General features: G+C 36.7%; 1 protein-coding gene across 1 annotated transcript in view; it reads right to left on the reverse strand.

Annotated features, from left to right (window-relative positions):
• The window catches only part of ERC2 (ELKS/RAB6-interacting/CAST family member 2), a 519869-nt gene that overhangs the window by 453743 nt on the left and 46787 nt on the right, over nucleotides 1-19339 (reverse strand). The window lies entirely within an intron of this gene.

Below are 19339 nucleotides of genomic sequence, written 5' to 3' on the forward strand. Positions count from 1 at the left end.
CTGTAATTGAAGGGAGCTTGGCAGGGAGCGAGGGGAGGGAGGGCATTTGGTTGGTTTTGTTTTTTTCTTTTTGGCAACTAAAGCTATGAACATGTTTAGTAAACAGGATTACTGCATCTCTAACAAGCAAACAAAAATACACAATAAATACTGAATTTTGAAAAAAATTGACTGCAAATAGTAGACAAACCTTTGTTCTCCTGGCATCCAAAAACTGAACAGCATGGTAAATGAAAAAATGAAGCAAAATCAACATAAAGGTCAGATGCAAGCAAAGGAGATTCAACAGAAAGAACTGAATTCAACAAAAAGTACCTTCAACAGAAAAGATAATTTTATTGAGTTATACAAAACAGCACCAACAACCTCACAATATACAAACCTAAGCTAAAGGTAGACTTCATTTAAATATTTGTGACAAAGAAAAGTGTCAAAAATAATTAATCCCACAACGAATAATATTCCTATTTCAACTTACTATTCTTTTACACTAAGCTTTTTCAAAACACAATAACTTGTCCTAAAATATTTGTTTTACATCTGAGTACAGAGTGATAAATCTTGCAATCCTTAATCAATGTTTCAATCAAAATTGAAAATGATTTTTCCCATATTAAGATTGGGGTATAGATAATTATCCTAAATTATTAGAATATCACGTTGCATGTCTGAAAATGTTTTTCTTATTTTTTTCTCTATTCACTGCCTACCCAGCATATTGAATATACAGAAATACGAGTTCCCCAATAGCCGAGTGTGCTCTGCCTGAAGACCCTCACATGTAGGAATTCTGTCAGTATGATTTAGATGACTTAACGCATGGCACCAGACTTCTTGGCATTAATGAATATTCTTCAGCTCCACACTCCAATAAAACAATTAATAATTCATTAACACATTAACTCAGTATGGGAGGCTTCTTTAGTTCATTTGATGCTACCTTTACATTTAGCACAATTTTATCTAGAGCTGCCAGTATGTAACAAAAACCTGAATTTAAGCTGAAAGAAAAATGAAAAACTTAAAATAAAATAAGGTTTTGAAATCATGTTTTTTATCAGTTATTTCAAATGGAGAAGAAGCATTACCTGTAGTGGAATTCTCTACTTTGAATCTGTTCTTTCATTAAATGACAATATTTTTATAAGTGTTGAGAGCTCAAATCTCTTAATATTTGCATCTCATTAAACACACACTCAGGAGCATTCAGATGTAAGCTACTCACTTACTGCCCTGCTTTTACTAAATGGTAATGATACTTAATTCTTTCAATTTCTTCAAGTCTCAGTATCTTTTTAATTATTTATATAAAATCTCCCAATAAGCTTACTTTCAAAACTCCTCTTGATGTAGCAATTTTTAAACCTACTAATGTACAACTTATGACCCCGTTATGACAATTTTAGCACAGAAATTCAGTGTATAAATGCAAATGAATCCAAAAAGTATGGAAATAATGTTCAATGATTATTATGAATGAGTGAATTAACAAAGCCAACAACAAGGCAATGACAGAGAGGCAGATGCTGCAAAGTAAACAAAACCAAAAACATTTTTTTCAAGTCCTTTATCCCCGTATTAAATCATATTTTTTGTAGATGACCTCCACCAGTCAACACAGTGGTTATGCAGTGACTCCAAACTAAAGGAAATTTCACTTTAGAGAATACAGACATTCTGATCCAATTCCTTTGTAGCTTTGTAAAACTGATAGTTGGAATGGAATAAAATTTTTAGATTAATAATTCTAGAAAAAAATAAATTCATAGTCATTTAAGCTACCCATAAATTGGCTTCAAGCTTGACAAACAGCCCCTTTGACACGCTCCAAATGAGAGAAAAATAAATATTTTTGTTGGCTTTTTCAAATTGAATATTTCAGCTTTTAAACTTTTTCATATTTTTTAAGTAATTTAAAATTAAACTGAGCTAGATTTTTTTTTTAAGTTAAATGTTTCCTTTTGATCAAACAAAATACAATTCAACATTTTAAAAGAAACTTCCCTTTTACTTAGTTTTCAGTTGGTCACCATATCAGCTAGACTTTCAGCCCCGAGGCATTTATCTGAAGATTGAAGCTCATATCTTTCCTTTTTTTCCAAAAGAAAAACTGCCTGAAGTAACATGCATATAAAAACCTGAGGAAAGATCCCAGACTTTGCATAAGCATCGTGAAATAAATCCTCTGCACTCCAAAATTATTTTGCTACTAAGCAACAGAAATATTCAGTAACTACTAGTATAGTCTAGAAATATTCACAATAAAAGATATTTTTTCCTCCAATCCGAATGATTTAAAATAGGTCTTTCAAATAAGTTAGACAATACTTATTACTTGATGCTAAACACTATTTATAAATATTTTCCTGAAGTCAAGCAGTGTCTATACAATATCTAGAAGAATTTAGCTAAGCAAAGGGAAACTCATTTGTAAAATATTTAAAATGTTTTTAAAAAGAAACAAAAGCAAACTTAACATACACATTGCTAACAGACAGCCCTTCTGAATGCAAACTCTAAAAGGCCAAAGTGCTAGATCAACCCACAAATGATGAGAACGCCCAACTCAAACAGCAATTCTGGCAAGACAAGCCAGTCACAGCCTCCCTCTGTCCCACAGCCACCTATGTATGGGGCTCTCACATTCTACCCACAAACACGTTTGCTGCTGAGCACAACACTAATTATGGATGCAAATACATGAAACTAACAGCCTCAACTGTGGCAGGCTGCTGCTGCTACCTTGACATAATCCATTTCTGTACCCCTTCAAGACTTAGAACTCTTTGAACATGATGGACCAAATTTAGACTTGTGCTGGCACGGCTTCCCATAGCAGAAGCTAGCTCAGAAAAGGCAAGAACACATGTTATGAGGGTGGCAAGAAGCTGCATATTAATTGTAGCAGGGGAGGAATGTGGGAGTGCTGCGAATCTCTGTCACGCTGCTGTGATTACACAGACAGAACTTAGTGGGATTTAAAAAGACACACAAAATCTTTATCTTTTCTTTTTTCTTTTTTTTTTTTTTTCATATTTTCTATTAAAAACAGACCAGCTGACCAGAACTTACAGAACGATTTCCATGCCAATTTCCAGGGAATATATAAACAGTTCTCTCAGAACTTCGGCAGCCTCTCCCTATAGCCCAGCTCCAAGAGGCAATCCATGGCACTGCCCAGGAGGTTCCCACAACTTTGTGAACTAGGCACAGTGCAGGTTTTCAAATTGACCCCCCAGAAATTGAAACAGAACTATAAAGGGAAGAGGAATTAATGGCCCCACCCGGCTTCTGGCTCATGCTCTACCCATGGAAGTTCCTCTGGTCTCTGCCACCTGGCTATTCACCAACAAATTGCCTGCAGAGAACTGCCCTGCCACAGCCCGCCTTGGGTCAGAGCACAGCAGCATTTCCAGAGCACCCCAAAGCCTTAGGTATGTGGTGAACATTGAAGGAGAAGGATACCATAAGGATATTGAGGTAAAATTATTAGTCCACCTATAGAAGTGCATGGTTTCTCCTATTTACACCACCACCCTGTCACCCAAAGCAAAGTACATGTTGAAGAGTGAAGTCTACTGTCATTTAACAAAAAATGCCTGCTCCTAACTTGGAAGGGAACAACAAACCCTGTGTAAGGTCAAGTAAAAAAGGAATCGTAGCTGGGGCTGTCCTGAGTGGGAAAGCCAGCCTGAAGGGTTTGGGGGCAGCAAGGAAGCAGTCACAGGTTTTCATCAAGGGCTGGATTTCAAGTGTACCATTCACAATTTGCTAGTAGATTCCTGTAACATTGCGATAATCTAACAAGTTTATTCCTCAGACAGGAATCACTGATGTTTGGAAACATCTGAGGGTGTTCTTTGCCAGCTTCTCCTCCAAATGGCTCTGGCACTAGGGCTAAAGGGGGCAATGTCAACAACATCCAGTGCAGGTGGAACAGCTATTTCTGTAGCCATCCAGGATGAGTTGCTATTTTGGTGCTCCATCTAAAAAGAACTATAGGTACCTTACTGGACTTGGGTGCTTTTCTTCACCTTAATCGCCCCTCTTCTCTCACCACCCCTCATTATTTTCCCAAAGGGAAGAAGGTGGAAAAGAGGAGGATACACTCTTGTCATGACAATGTAACGGGACTGTTTAAAAGTTGCAGTAGTACCAATAATGATCATCCAAATACCAGACTTTGCATTTAGCTCTGATACTAATAACATACATGCTTTTAAAAAGCTCTTTGTAGTAACTATATAAATTAACACAAGGATTTTTGAGAACATGTATCTTTGCAGATTATTCTCAAGGCTTTGCTTGGCTTCTTACATTTCTAAAAGACCCTTTCTCTCGGCCTTCTGGTTCTTATGATTACAGGCCACAGGATTTGGCCATTGAAGTGAATTTTATCAATAGGAGAAAACATACACATTAATTCAAATTTTCTTGGATAAAAGGATTGAGCAAAAGTTGTACTGAACTTTTGCTTTTGAAATATTGACTACTTTAAACAAAGTACAACATAACTGAATTTCCATTGATAAGTGTAAAACGTGCTATATCTGCACAAAGATAAGACCGTTTGGACGTTGGTTTAAGGTGGTTGGAAACCTGATAGCAGTATTTGATAAATATTAGAAATCCTACACTGAATAAATTATTTAATAAATGGTATTCAGCTAGCTTTCTTTGGGGGGGGGGGGGGGGGAAGTAAGTTGGATTTTAGAGGCAAGGGGAACTTGAAAGACCTGAAATAAAAATCACTCACCACAGACAGCATTGGCTATGATGGAGAAATGTAGTGGAAGAAAAGAGAAAAAGATTTTAGGGCAAGAAATTTTGGACATGTGGTTAGTTTTTCTCCGAATTAACAAGTGATTTTTTGATACTTTACAGATGGATTGTAGTACAGTTGATATCTATAATGATGAAATATTTTTCATTTGCAGAATTAACATTTTGCAGAATGGCAAAGTATAACTGTAATGACAGGCCTACTTAAGTCAAACAGCAAAGCAAAGGAAATAAAAGAAAAATGACATCACAGCCCATAGCAAGCAAAGGAAAGGAGAAAGAAATACTTACAGATTGTGCCTTAAGTGCAAACCTATTCTGAAATTTGCAATACTAAAACATTTTAGCCTACAGTTACCCCTTAGTTATACGTGGAGATGAGTTTTGTATAATAATCTCAACTTCTTTGATAATTCTTTCATTCCTGTTTAATATTTCACAGAAGTATTTGCAGGAGATGACCAGAGAAGCTGACTGAATAGTCATGAAGCCTGATAGTTCAGGACAGATTAAATATAACATCTGTATGAAGAAATGCTGATGTCTAACGTACACGACAAGGATCCTTATGTAGCCCACAAGGTACAGTATTAAGGGCAAGCTTTATCAAATTTTACAAGAAACCTAATTTAAAAGCATGAAGAAAGAAAAATTAAGGAAAGCTAGTAAACAAAAATTTGCCCTTTTGAAATACATGATACCAGCAAACTGCATTGTGCAGAAGTTGTCTCATGTTTGCCTCACCTCCAGAAATTTTAATGCTAAAAGTGCTTTTTTGTATGTGATCTGAATCTGTGATTCTTCAAACGTTGCATCTTTCTTCTCCTTTGGTCTGTTTTTGTCAGTGGTGTGTCATTTAAGCAAAATTCTTGTTAATTGAACCTTCAGTGATATTTAACATTCCAGCATCCAAACATTCGATGGATGTGCAAATGCATAGGAGAATCAATTTCTTTATTTATATTGATGAGGAAAATATCTCCAATTCCCTTCTTGTTTTTCTCTCACAGAAGAAACTGAGGATTTGCATGGTTGCCTTCAACAATGTTTAGGTATATTTGCAAGCCTAATACTCATCCTTGTTTCAGTAGTATGACTAAAGTTAACATACAAATTGGTTTAGATGCAGTTCATAAAAAGCTTTAGGTAGTTTGTCACATTTCAATGATAGAGCCTCACACGCTGAAGACTGAAAGTGGAGCAGTGTGTTACAGAAGAAATAATGGAAGATAATTTAGAAAATAAAAGAACAGTTAATAGTATAATTTGCTGTTATGGCTGCTTGAGAAGAAATTAGGTTTAGCAATAATCACAGTGGTGCCAGAAATTAAAACCAAAAACATGCATTGAGAATATTCACTTGAAAGGCAGGAGTGAAATTAGAATTGGACTTTTACAGGGAGTTGAGTCTATTCTTTTTTCCTGTGGTCCTGTAAAACTGAAATGCACCTATCTGAAAATCTGGGTAATGTATTTGTCTTCTTTCTGATACAGCCATTACATTATATTCACTAATACAGGTTCAATACGAACAGATTGCACAAACTTCATTTAATGGGGCATAGTAAGTCGAGAATTCATTGTCTTTTGACTTGCAGCTTTAAAAAAATATAAGCCAAAAATCATTTGGCAAGTAAATAACTTCCTCTCTCTAGTTTTCCAGTGGAACTCATTGTCAAGCTCGCTAACTCGCTCAAAAAAAGAGCACAGAAAACATCTTGGATGCTAAAAAGGCCCACTACTTCCTTATTTCTCAAGAACAGCTACATTAAAGGACCTTTTTCAGGCACTGAGTCAAGAAATCACTTACAACAGAAAAGTTTTGATAATAAACAAGCTCACATTGCAAAAAACTAATAAACCTGTGTTACTTGATCTTCAGTTCCTGCTTTTATCTGCCTGATCTTTTGCTATTAAGTTTAGGGGCTTCTGGCAGAATGCCTATGAAAAAATAAAAAGAATCTTTTTCCTAGTTAAAATCAAGTGAACTGGGCTCCCTCTCCTTATTTTGCAATCTGTCTCCATAGCAGTAAATATTTCACTTCTAAAACAAACAAAGAAAAAAACCTATGCCCTGAGGGCAGGAATCTCTGTGGCTGCAGCACAGGTTCTACTAAAGTTATCTAAGAGAAAAAGGCATAGAAAAAAATATTTACATGTCTAATTAATGGGTGTTTCCAACAATATGATCATAACAGACTGAAATAGAGATGGTTGCCATTGTCAGTATGTAGTAATGGACAAAACATTGAGTGATGTGATGTGAGTTACATTACATCTGAAGAATAAGTTCTGTAATATACAGCATGTTTGTTTTTCAGGTTATTAATGCAATACATACTGTAATTCAATTTTCTGCATACAATAACTGACCAAAAAAATACAGGGAAATGCAACAGCCTGCTATAGCTTGTCAATTCCTCAAAAACAGATTCCAGTAACTTACACCAGGTTGAAAGTCAGAACAAAAACACAGAATGCAAGAGTATAAAGACTAGTCAAGGTCTCAGCACTCAAATGCAAACACATTTTTAATGTGTGTGTGAAATTTATGCTTAAAGTTTCTAGACTTTCATTGACATAAAAGACAAACGCATCATAACAGAAAGCTGTAGGAAATGGGGCACCTTAACATCATGTACAACCTTCCTATCTTCTCTACCTTTTGATTTGGAAACTTTCTAACTCCATATTGTTAATGCACACATTAGAAAAATCATATGAATATAAGTTATTCACATGACAATTTCAATTTCAAGCTCAGCTTCTGGTAAGCCAGAAATAAAAATATTTGTTTTTAACAAAAGCAAAAAATCAGGTTCCAATTTCAATCCCTCACTGCTATTTTCTCTATCAGGAATAGTACTGAGAGTAGATTAACCATAATACTTAATCAAATCCCATTGAAACAATTTGAAAATGAGATTTAGAACTGTGTGTTCTGCTACAGTTAAGGGGAAAAAAATAAAAAATCAATATACAGATTTTGAGTAGCTCCAATCAAAACAGTTTTCAGTCGATCCACCAGAGAAAAATGATGCATCACAAAGCAAGACAATCATCTGGAAAGACATTTCGTCCTGAGTTACTGAAGAAGCGCAGATCAGCAGGAATGTGAAATCATTAAGGAGACAACACTTTAGGTTCAACAGGTCTATGCAGTTCACAAAAGTAGGCTTTCAGAAGTCAGAAGACTGATTTTGCAATTAGCTTTGTTAAATCTATAGTCTTGTCAGATTTATTAGCATGGTCCTCTCATTTATGGCCTAAACGAAGCCAGTACATTCCTAATTAGAGACCTGCACTTGCGAGATTTGGCCACAAGATGGCACAAAGAGCACACTTACGGATTATGGCAGAGCGCTACTGACGAGCACAAAAACACGAAGGAAAACGATGGTGATTGTTCCTAACAGAAATAACAACACCAATAATTTGCCGTTATATAAGAATACAAAGCTGTAAGTATGGCAAAATAAAATTAACAGCCTAACCAAGTCTTCTTTTCTTGAAGGAGAAAGCAATTTTCCCCCCATAATTCAAGAGTAGAAGATTGGGGGAGGGTACGTATGCATGCATGCAAGGGGATTCCCGCAGTACTGTTCAAACTCACATCAGAGCATCACTATTCTGGAACTTTCCTTTAGTTTTAAAGCATTTAATGCATAGGCTGAGGCACCTTCACTAATAAAATATAACTACTACTTTCCCCTCAAAACCATGATTCATAAAGCTACAGCAAAAGAATGTGGTTGGTTTTTTTCATCCCCATGGAAATTTTTTAAGACCCACCAATTGCTGACCTACAGTTAGCACTTACTAACTAATCCCTGGCTCTTTGTTCCACGTTCTGATCCAGAACCACAGTATTTGTCAGCTATAAATTTTCTCACTCCCCCGGTTATTCTACCGCTGGGCAGTCCATGCTGAGTGTGAGCAGACTGTTAGCACTGCAAACACCAACAGTCAGATGCGTGGTTTATCCTTGTATGTTTAATATGGGACAGCATTCGGTCTGAAGTAAGAATGGCAAATAAAACACAGCCACATACATCAAAAAACAATTACATTCGTCTTTTCCTAATCATCATTCAATACAAAGTACTGCACAAATGACTACCTAATTAAACACCAATTAAATATGCAGGAATTTAAGTCCTAAGCACTACTGATTTACAGTATTTAAACATGGCTATAAGACTTGTTGCGTGTATCTGCAGGAAAAAAATACCAAATTAATGCTATGATTTTTGAAACTAGTCCACAAGAAGAAAATTTACTGATGACTACAGATCTCATATTAAACCACTACAGGGGGCCATCTGAAGGCAGTAATACCCAGTTTTAAACTACCAAAAGATTATTTACAGCTATGATTTTTTTAATTATCTTTTCTCTCATTGTATGTTGGTGGATTCTTTTTACCTCAAGTCTTAATTACTAGAATGCTGGAATATTATTGTATCCTTATGTATCCTACTTCTATCTGGTAGTGGTTCAAACACGTGAAGTCCCTGGAAGCCTCCAGGGAGCCACTCAGTGCCAACTGCAATTAAACAAACAGGTACTAAGGGACATTTGGGGCCAACTGCATTCCACAGAGCTGAATTTTCAATTGATAGCACTAACTTTTCTGCCAACCGTCTCCTGTATCATACTTCTTCCTTGTTTCTCAAACAGCTCTCGTATCCAAGTACGCATGCTGCGAGACTATTCTATTTATATATCTACAACAAAAGAAAGGAATTGTTAAAGTTCTGCAATGACTTTTCAGCTGGACAGAAAGCAAAACAAAACGTGATTAAGGCAAGAAAATGTAAGTGATTTCAGAATCAGGGCTGCGCCTCATTTTCACAAAAAAGCAACACAAGCTGTACTTGTAGTGCAGAGCACTACTATTGGTCCCACACCACAGATAAGAACATCACAAAATCCGTGGGATGGGTAAGGCATTTAGAGCCACCTTAAAGTGCCAAAAGCTTATTCAGCAAAAGATTTATTTACTGTAACTGCCAGATTTTTTCCCCTCAATCACATGTTTACACATCTGTTGGCTATGTACTGCAAACCCACTGCAGTTTAAGTACAGATTTGTGATCGGAATGAGTATCCCCATGAACATATCCTCCCCTAATCCCCAGTTTTTCTACTGTATGTTTAGAGAGGATTTGTTCTATACTGTATAATAGGAGGTGACTATATAGAATCAATACATGTCATCCGGAACTCTCTACGCAGCCTGCTCAGTTTCCATCAATAATTTAATAAAAAACTATGGGCTCTTTCAACTATTTTCTTTTTAAGAAATGATGTAATCTTGTATCTTTCTACTTTTTTAATTCATGCTCAGATCCATCTTTATCTGGGTTGTTTTATCTTACTCATGGGCAGCACAGACGAGATGGAGCATATTAACCATGTGAAATTCCTTTACAGCTCTCTATTCTGCTCATTTACATCTGATTCCTCCCCTTTCTTCCCTTGTCCATGTTTTCTCTATACGTTTGCCACAAAATGTCACTCATACCTGTTTTATTTTCCTCAATACAGATTTTCCAGTTTCAGCTTTCCTTTGGCTCTAGCATTTTCCAAGTAGTGTTATAACCGGAGTAGGACTCACATGGTAGCAAAACCTTGGGCAAGATTATCTGTTTCTGGGGGCAGAGGGGCTACTTCCAAGTTCACACTGACAAGATGACTATTAAAAAAATAAATAAAAAATAAAACCAAAACCAACGTAAGCAGAACAAACAATTTTCCACCATCATGAAATAATAATAATATATATATATATATATAGCCATATTGGAGGCAATTTAAATGTACAATAAATGTCATCTCTGACAGGCAGAATATACTGCATAATGCATCCCAGTGTACGTAGAAAGTCTTGCACAGTCTGAAGGATGAAGGCACATATTATTCAGTATTGAAAGAAATATCACTAAATTCACTTTGGAAAAACCCTAAGTGATGGGATGCATTGTCATTGCTTTGCAGTGCACCACCATAGACACGTAACAATATCGCAGCATGGGGACGTAAAAACACGCCTGTTTCAGAGCATAACCTCTAGAGGGAGAAACTCCACTGAGACCATTAGGCTGAAAGCAGAGACAGAGGCTTCTCTACTGCACTACACATGCTTTTAACTTCATTTCTGAGATAAAACAGAATAACTGTTTAAAAGTGAACTAAACTTTATGACCGAATGCACTCAAACTACCAATTTTCATTAGAAGAATATTTGATTTAAATAGAGTTTCACGATCCTTCACTAAGTTTGCTTTGTGGTGTTGCAAAGATATTCAAGTTTTAATGTTTATACTGCATGTGTTCCAGGTGTGCACTGGCAATCCTTATTTAGTGAGACAGGTGTGCCCTTGCAAAACAGTACTTGAGGAAAAGAGAAAATGTTTTTCCTCTTTTGAAGGATTACAGTGAATGTTTTGTGAGTTCCATTTTACAACACCGATAACTTTTAATCCCAACTTTCATAAAAGACTGAAAATCGACTAGCAAACTCATAATGCACACATTGCTGCAGTTATTTAACATCTCTCAAAAGCCAGACTACCTAGGTTTTAATTAAAGTGTTTTCAGCACCACTTTCAATCGCATTTTTATATTGTTTAGCAATAGTAAATTATTCCTACATCAGACATCATTCAGACTCCAAGTTAGAATTTATGGGGAACTCTCGGAAAAAAAACACTTTTTTTCAGCACAAATGACTTGCATAATAAACTGGCAAAATAAAGACACTATTGAAAATATAAATGAAAATAATCAAAGGTAAGTTTCCATATAAGGGTTAAGGGATATACATTCCTATATAATGGCTGAGACGAAGCTTAATACTGCTCCTGCACAGGTATCTGCTGATCCTTGAGCGCAAAGGAGCTGGAAGTCAACTGAAATTACAAGCACTCTTCTTCCCCTTAACAGCCCCATAACCTATACAGTGATAAAAAGAAGGGCACTGACAATGAAAGATGAGCACATTAGCCCTTTTCCCCATATCGCAAACTAGTCTTTATAATATGACGTCTTCTTTTAGCTCAGCTGCCAGCATTCCTTAGCATTCTCAATTCAAATCCATAAAAGCTGATTCCAAGCCCTCCATTTGAAATTCCTTCTATAATAACCGAGAGAATCACCGCTCTACAAAGTGAATCTCACAGCATGTTCCTGGTGGCAGAAGTAATATGCTTCACTGTTCTGGAACAGAATCATATGCACTGATTGAAATGTTAGAAATATTAACTGTTCTTTGCAATCAACTGCCAGAAGCAATAACAACCCTGCAGCAGGTTACTGGACTCACAGACACCTATCTCAATGTCCTTAATATCTGAACTGAGTTGGATTCTAGAAAATGATGTATTGTAGTTCTCAAATGTAGCACCACCTAACCACACTAAGAATCGGACGCAGTCTGGCTCTGATATACTCTGATACTGTGCAGATGGGATCGCTAACAGCAACAAAGGGTTAATCACAAGGTAACTACTATCCATTACACCACATGCTACAGCTCCTATCATTTCCTTCTCTATCTGTAAAGAAGTAAATGCATCTATGCCACCTTCCAGCAGTTGTACAGCTATGGGGATGCTCCTTGAGGTGCAAAACTGTGCCAGAAATCTCTAGATTAAACGGTTATGCTACTAAGATGGCCAAAAAGCCCATCCAAAGGAAGTTTTAGAGGACACAATCTATCATGAGTGAGAACTTGCATCAGTCACTACAAATCAAAAATAAGTCTGCATCTTAAATTATTTAACATGGTGCAAGGGAACAATCCTTCTGAAGGAAACTGCAGGTTTTTTTCAACTGAAAAATCAAAAAAGCGTTCTTTTAAATTCTCTTTACAGTCAGAATTTTATTAGCCCAAGAATGCAAGCTTGTACATATTCCTAATTTTAAAACCGAAACAACAGAAGAGTTAGATAACTAAACAATCCAATTAGCTGACACGTTTTATTAGAGATGCACAGAAAAAACAATGTTAAAAAAGTGACATTGTTCTTTTGTGCTTTGGAGTAGACTGATCTAAATTTTCCACCTGTGGATCAAGCTGCTGCTGAAACCATCAAACAGACTGATGATCACAGGCTGATTTACTTATTTCTAATTGGATCTATGGAGAAAAGATAAAGTTGCTGGAAACAAGAGTAAGCTGTATTATGCACATTTGTTAGAAGGTGTTTCTACACAGGAAAAAATGAATTAGGACCTGTTCTTCAGGGATGATGCCACTTAGTGGTATGGAACCGTCAACTAATAAGGGTGAGGTGCAAAAATCAGAACAGCCAGTGTGTTCAAAGAGAAGAAAAGGACTCGGCATGAAAAAGCATGATCAAAGAATTGAGGAAAGAGAACAGAAGTCACAGAAGTCAAAATAAAATGGAGTGCAAAAGGCGTTACACTACCTTTTATCTCTAACAGGAACACTTGCCAGAATGTTGGCAGTGAAAACTGCACTGCAGGCTTTATTATTTTTTTGCTCCATCTGATCAATTCCTGTAGCTGCTAGAGATGTTAAATGATCACAAAAGGGAACAGAGGAAGTCAATGAAACACTGTCCTTTTGTCAACCCTTAAATCATTATCTCCAACAAAACAGGATATAATTCTACAATTCTTTGACTTCTTTTCCTGCTTCAGTCCCTCTGCATTATCATTAATTTATCCTACTCAAATTAAAAAAAAAATTACAGTTTTAAAACCCTAGTTTTACTTACATGGCACTGGCCTCATTCACATCTCCATTGGTGAACCAAAGAACTGCAGCTCAAAGGCTTATTTCACACAATTTTTATAACGGTACTCATATTTCAAAATTCAGTGGAATAACGAACCACTTGCTACCACCTCCAACAAAAAATTGCACCTTCTTAGTACTCAGGCCCTATTAAAGGTGCCCCATGAATTTTTTTCTTCTCTCCAAACTATCTTCTTACGGAAATAACTTGAGCAGCTTCCACGATTCATCTGTCACACAGACTCTCTAACGCTCCTGACTGCATTAGTGACTCAAGTTCAGTTTTGGAAATTGATTTTTGTCTGCTCCGAGAACGCAAAGTCTCAGCCACTTTTACTCAAACTCTACGAAAAAAGTCTCTATAGAAAAGTGTACCTCCAAACAGTGCTCTCATTTCTCCTGCCACAACCCTTAGTAACACGTTATACATTTTAGCTTTTCTTTTTCCTTTGATAAACACTCTAGAAGAGCCCATAACAATCCTAAGCGTTACCAATACCCAATATGAATCACATCTAGGTATGATGATGTGAATGACCACTCCATTTTCCTATTTGTTCTAAAAACTGTTCATTAAAACAAATACTCACTGAAAAAGCAAATTCCAGGCAACGTCTTAAGCACTTTTTAAAAGAATTATTATTGATTACATATAAAAGTAAAGGGTGACCATTCCAAAAAACACACCTTCTCTCTGTAAGTATGCACATGTATATATGAAAGTTGTTAGTCCTCATAAAACGTGAACATGCATTTATGTTAGCTGCACTCTTTTCCATCTCCCAGGCTACTGAAGTCCTAGAAGCTGCCTATATGCTACAATGCAATCTATTCAGATTTCTTGTATTTGCATGGGGAAGAACTGGAAGTCATTTCCAAGACAAAATAAAAGGATAGCCACATAGCCCACTGGTCAAAAAAATTCCCTTGGAAAGAGTAACATGAGGTGCTGTCACCACTGTAGGGCTCTGCTGGTTCTCTTCAATAGCAAAGAGAAAGAAAAACAACCCTCTTAAAGAAAACAAATATTTTTGCAGCTTTCACACCCACATCAAGTTCATGCTTTGTTGTCTATGAGCTTACAGCTCTCTTTAGACCTTTTTCCTCTATAAAAAGTAAAAACTGCCAAATACAATAATAAAATGATCAATGAAGAATTTTTCCAAGCAATTATTCCTCTGATTAATCCGTATTCTATTTTTCACAAGAAACGAGGGTGAAAGTGGGGAAGACATAGCAGAAAACCTTACATTTGTGTAGTCCTAAATTCTAATTAGTTGATACTTTTCTTGCTTTAAGACCTTCACCTCCACACCCCTTCCCCTTCAGTGCCACAGGTGGTTTAATTGAGCTAGACCATAGAAGATGAATTCCAGGAATGCTGAAATGCAAAATATCCTGACCTCCTTGGAGAGTAACAGCAACTGTTTACCTGCCAAGTGAACAGTCTTTGGCCAGCTGCTTGATTTATTCTTAATTATCGCTAAATAGAATAAAGGAGAAAATTGCTCCAGACACTTCAGAAAACAAAGAAAAAAATGATTAATTTGATACTTGGTAATCAAACGGATATTACGTTAATATTTTTCTGTAGAATATTTTATCATCTCTTTTCCTTTTAATATGAAAAAGCAATAGCCTGTAAAGAAAAAGCAACAGTCATTATAAGCTCAGGGAAACAAGCTGACAATTTTTCACTACAGTAGTCTGACACAATAATACCCAAGACATCTCTGGAATCTGGTGTTAAAACTTGGAGCTCTGTTCAGCTAAATTCGTTAAGTCTAACCTAGAATTTAAGAATAAACCACCATAATCAAACAGCTCTACTCCTAATTCTTTTGCGGCTTCATTTGTGTGTTCTTCTACATCAAATCCATTTTTAAAAGGTTGCTCAGAACAAAACGGTGCTGGAAGTGACCCCAGTGACCAAAGTTTGATAGCTACATACCTACTGAAGAAAGCATGTGTAGTTTTCATTAGGTTAGAATCTGATTGTATGAGATTAAATATCAGAAGGCTATGTTATTATTGATGCACAGATGTATTTTTCCTGAACCCCAAACCTGATTCAATGCCAGCATCTGACAAAACTATTCAAAAAATAAATCAATGCACTGTTGCTAGCTATATCACCCAAATATAACATACTTTAAACAGGCAGTGTTCACATTTTTTTTCAGTAGAAGTAATGTGAACATTTGCAATAGCTTAAGCCAATTAGACTGTTCAGAACACTGATGTTTTTGCTCCTGATTGCTCCTATTTGGGTTTTTGCTCCTATGTTTACATGACATAAAAAAAGAAACAAAGTGTGCTTATTTATAAAGTAGCAGAAAGAGAAGGCATTTTTAGTCTTTGTTTTTAAATTTAACAGTTCCTCTGAACAGGATATTGTTTCTTGATTCAAAGTCATAAAATAAATTTGAGCCACTTCTGGTGCTTTATATCTGTTGCCTTGGATTGTAAGTGTTTTGTCAGATAACTTGTACCCACTTAAACAATGTTTTCTCCATAAAGTTCAAAGTCATCCTGACCAGACGGTATACCTCAGCATTTTTATTTTCCCTAATAAAAACCTAACTTTATTGAATCCGATGTATTTTCCCCTGAAATATTCTGTAACTGATCTACTTGCCGATGTTGCTATTAAACATATTTGATAAATACAACTCTTGCTTAGAGATCAGAATATATACGTATTATCCTTTTGCTGTTTGAACAGCTTTGATGAAGTGAGTTAATACAATCTGCTTATGAACAAGAGTATCTTCTGTGAGTTTGCTGACAGTAAATTTAGCTTCATTGTGAGCATGATTCCAGATAGAGATGTCCTTCTGGCACTTTTCCCTCTTAATTTGGGGACAGAAATCCCTGGTTGAGAGAACCAGAATGAAAGAATGTCTGGAGCACAAACTAATGGACATACCCAGAAGATGTCACCATTCATTGATGACCTTATGTTTTTTATGACTATGATCACTGTTCTTTAAGATCACCGAGAGGTATGGAACACAGTCCACACAGGTGATTCATCTTTTCAACTTACACACAGGGAGGGGTAACTGCAGTTTAAATATAGCTCAAATACAATTTAATGTCTTCTTTTTACGTGCTTTTATAGAAAGGGTTCTGACTGTATCATCTGGTGATAAAACTACTTATGTATCCAATGAAAGAAAAGGACCTTTGAAACCCCATTTGAATGAGGGCAAAAAAACAGTAGGGCTCATCAGTCAGACACTACAGGATGTTTTTGTACTGGATTCAAAAACTGACCAGCACTGGATGCCCAGGAAAGTCTTTAAGATGCATAGGCTGAGCAGGGTACAGTTTCCAGTCATCTTCAGCTCAAGGAGTTCTAGATCTGTGTCAGGGATCTATGTGCTCAACCGTCCTTGAAAGATTTTTTATAAATCTAACGACTTTTTGCATGTGGCAAAGTCCTGCAGCAGTGAACTACCAGCTTCATTCCAAGCCTTTTGTTTAAAAACATTTTTACTAACACTGAACATGCTTCCTTCATTTGGTATTTCTTGATTATCATTTTAGGAGCAGTACCAGTTATTCCTAACGTTATTTTTTTTAAATACTGCTCAGACTCTTTCAGACTTCTACTATATCCCACTTCTGTGATCTCTTTTCCACCTTTAGTAAACCTATTTAGTTTTACTCTTATAGAAGCCTTTTGATATTTTTGTTCAACTTTCCTTCCTTTCTCAGTTGTACCTTCTCTAATTCTACCATATCCTTTTTGAGATGAAGGACATCTGAACTTGCATAGAATTCAGGACATAAGCTAAGCTACCAAGCAGTGTCACTATAATGTTCCATAGCTTGCTTGTCATTCCTTTCCCAATTATCTCTATTCGTCAGTGAAATTTCTTTGACTGTTCTGAGCATGAGAACTTTTTTTTTTTTTTTTTTTTTTTAGAAATTCTGTGGTAATCCCAAGACCTCTTTTTAATGTGCAAATAATCCAGAGACCATCATTATCTATGTACATTTAGGATTAGTTCTCTCTCCTTCAGATGCATCACTTCAGTGTTGAACTTGATTTGCAGTTTTATCACACATTCATTCAATATCCTCTGCAACTCTTCTGTCTATACTCACTGTCATTATCCTCATTAAGAACACCAGCAGAAGCTGACACCGTCCTACATACCCCCTTTTTCAGGTAATTAATGAGTATGTTTAACAGAGGAGATACCTTTACCTTACTCTAAGTGAGCTCCCTGATTCCTTGCAGCCAGTTATTCCGTAAGAGTTAATCTACAAGTGATTAATGTACGTGACAGAAACTCTTGTTTCATGTCAGATTAGTTGAGAGCCTCTGATAAGTGACATTGGAAAAGCTTTAAAAAAATCCACGCCAACTATATCAACTACTGTTGTGCATTAAACACATCATAGCTAGTAGGTCAAAAAAGGTGATTCTCCCACTAGATTTAGCATTGCTGTGACCTGACCTTGAATACTGTGTGCAGTTCTGGAATCCACAACATAAAAAGGGTGTTAAGGTGCTTGACAGTGTCCAGAGGAGGGCAAGAAAGCTGGTAAAAGGGCTGGAAGGCCACTTGGGTTGTGTAGTCTGGAGAAAACAAGGCTCCGAGGCAGCCTCTTTGCTCTCCGCAGCTTCCTGAGGAGGGGAAGCAGAGGGAGAGGTGCCAGTCTCTCCTCCCTGGGAACCGACGGCAGTTCGCAGTGGAACAGAACAAAGCTGCATCAGGGAAGGTTCGGACTGGACATTAGAAAAAATTTCCTTCACCGGGAGGGTGGTCAGACACTGGAATAGGCTTCCTACATGAGTGGCTGATGGCCCAGGCCAGTCAGTGTTCAAGAAGTGTTTGGATAACGTCCTCATTAATATGCTTTAACTTTTGGGTAGCCCTGAAGAGGTCAGGTAGTTGAAAGGGACCTAAAAAGGTCATCAAGTCCAACTGAACTATCCTATTCTATGCCATCATTATGCAGGTACTCACTGACTCCTTAGTATACCCAAACACAAGAGTGATTCAATAATATGAGACAAATAAGCCTAAGCTAATTTGTTTCTAACGGGTTTGGGCTCTAATGACTCCCCTCTAGTGTAGGAGAGTATAGTTACCCCTACACTCAACCTGATGGAACAAGAGTTGTTAGCTTATTGAGTTACTCACAGTTTCCCATATTTAGTAGAATTTTTGCCATGGAACATTTTTCATACTGTAACATGAAAAATAAATGTTTCTAAATCTCTCTCAACCATTGGTTTCAAAATTTAGTATAACAGTGACCCCTGAAGATGATGCCAAGAATTTACGTGTTGGCTCACCATAACAGGTAATCCTTCTCCATGTCTCCAGCATGAGAAATGAGACAGTTTCTTTTGACCACGTTATAATAATTTGCAATGCTCAGGCTGCTACAGAAACAGCGAATAACTTGTTGGTAAAGACAACTTTTTACAATATGTAGATATTTTTGTCAACCCTTCTGCCACCTACAATTTACTCAGTACAACAGCAGTCCATTTTCATACATGACACCTAAGAACTAGACCTAGCTTAAACTCCTTTGCCCAACTACTTCCACAAGCAAACCCCAATTTTAATGGAGATGTCTCAGCGATGTCACAACGCAGGTGATCCTCTTCTTGCAGCCCACGCTGCAAGTCTGTTGATTAAAATGTGGCATATTACAATTGTTTACATGTCACAACGTACCCATCTTCTAGATTTAATCAAGTATAGCTCAGAGAAGCTTGTGCCGGAGAAGGGTGCCAAGAGGTGATCAGGACTTCATTAC

This window comes from Cygnus atratus, chromosome 10, assembly GCF_013377495.2.
Source record: "Cygnus atratus isolate AKBS03 ecotype Queensland, Australia chromosome 10, CAtr_DNAZoo_HiC_assembly, whole genome shotgun sequence".
NCBI lineage: Eukaryota > Metazoa > Chordata > Aves > Anseriformes > Anatidae > Cygnus > Cygnus atratus.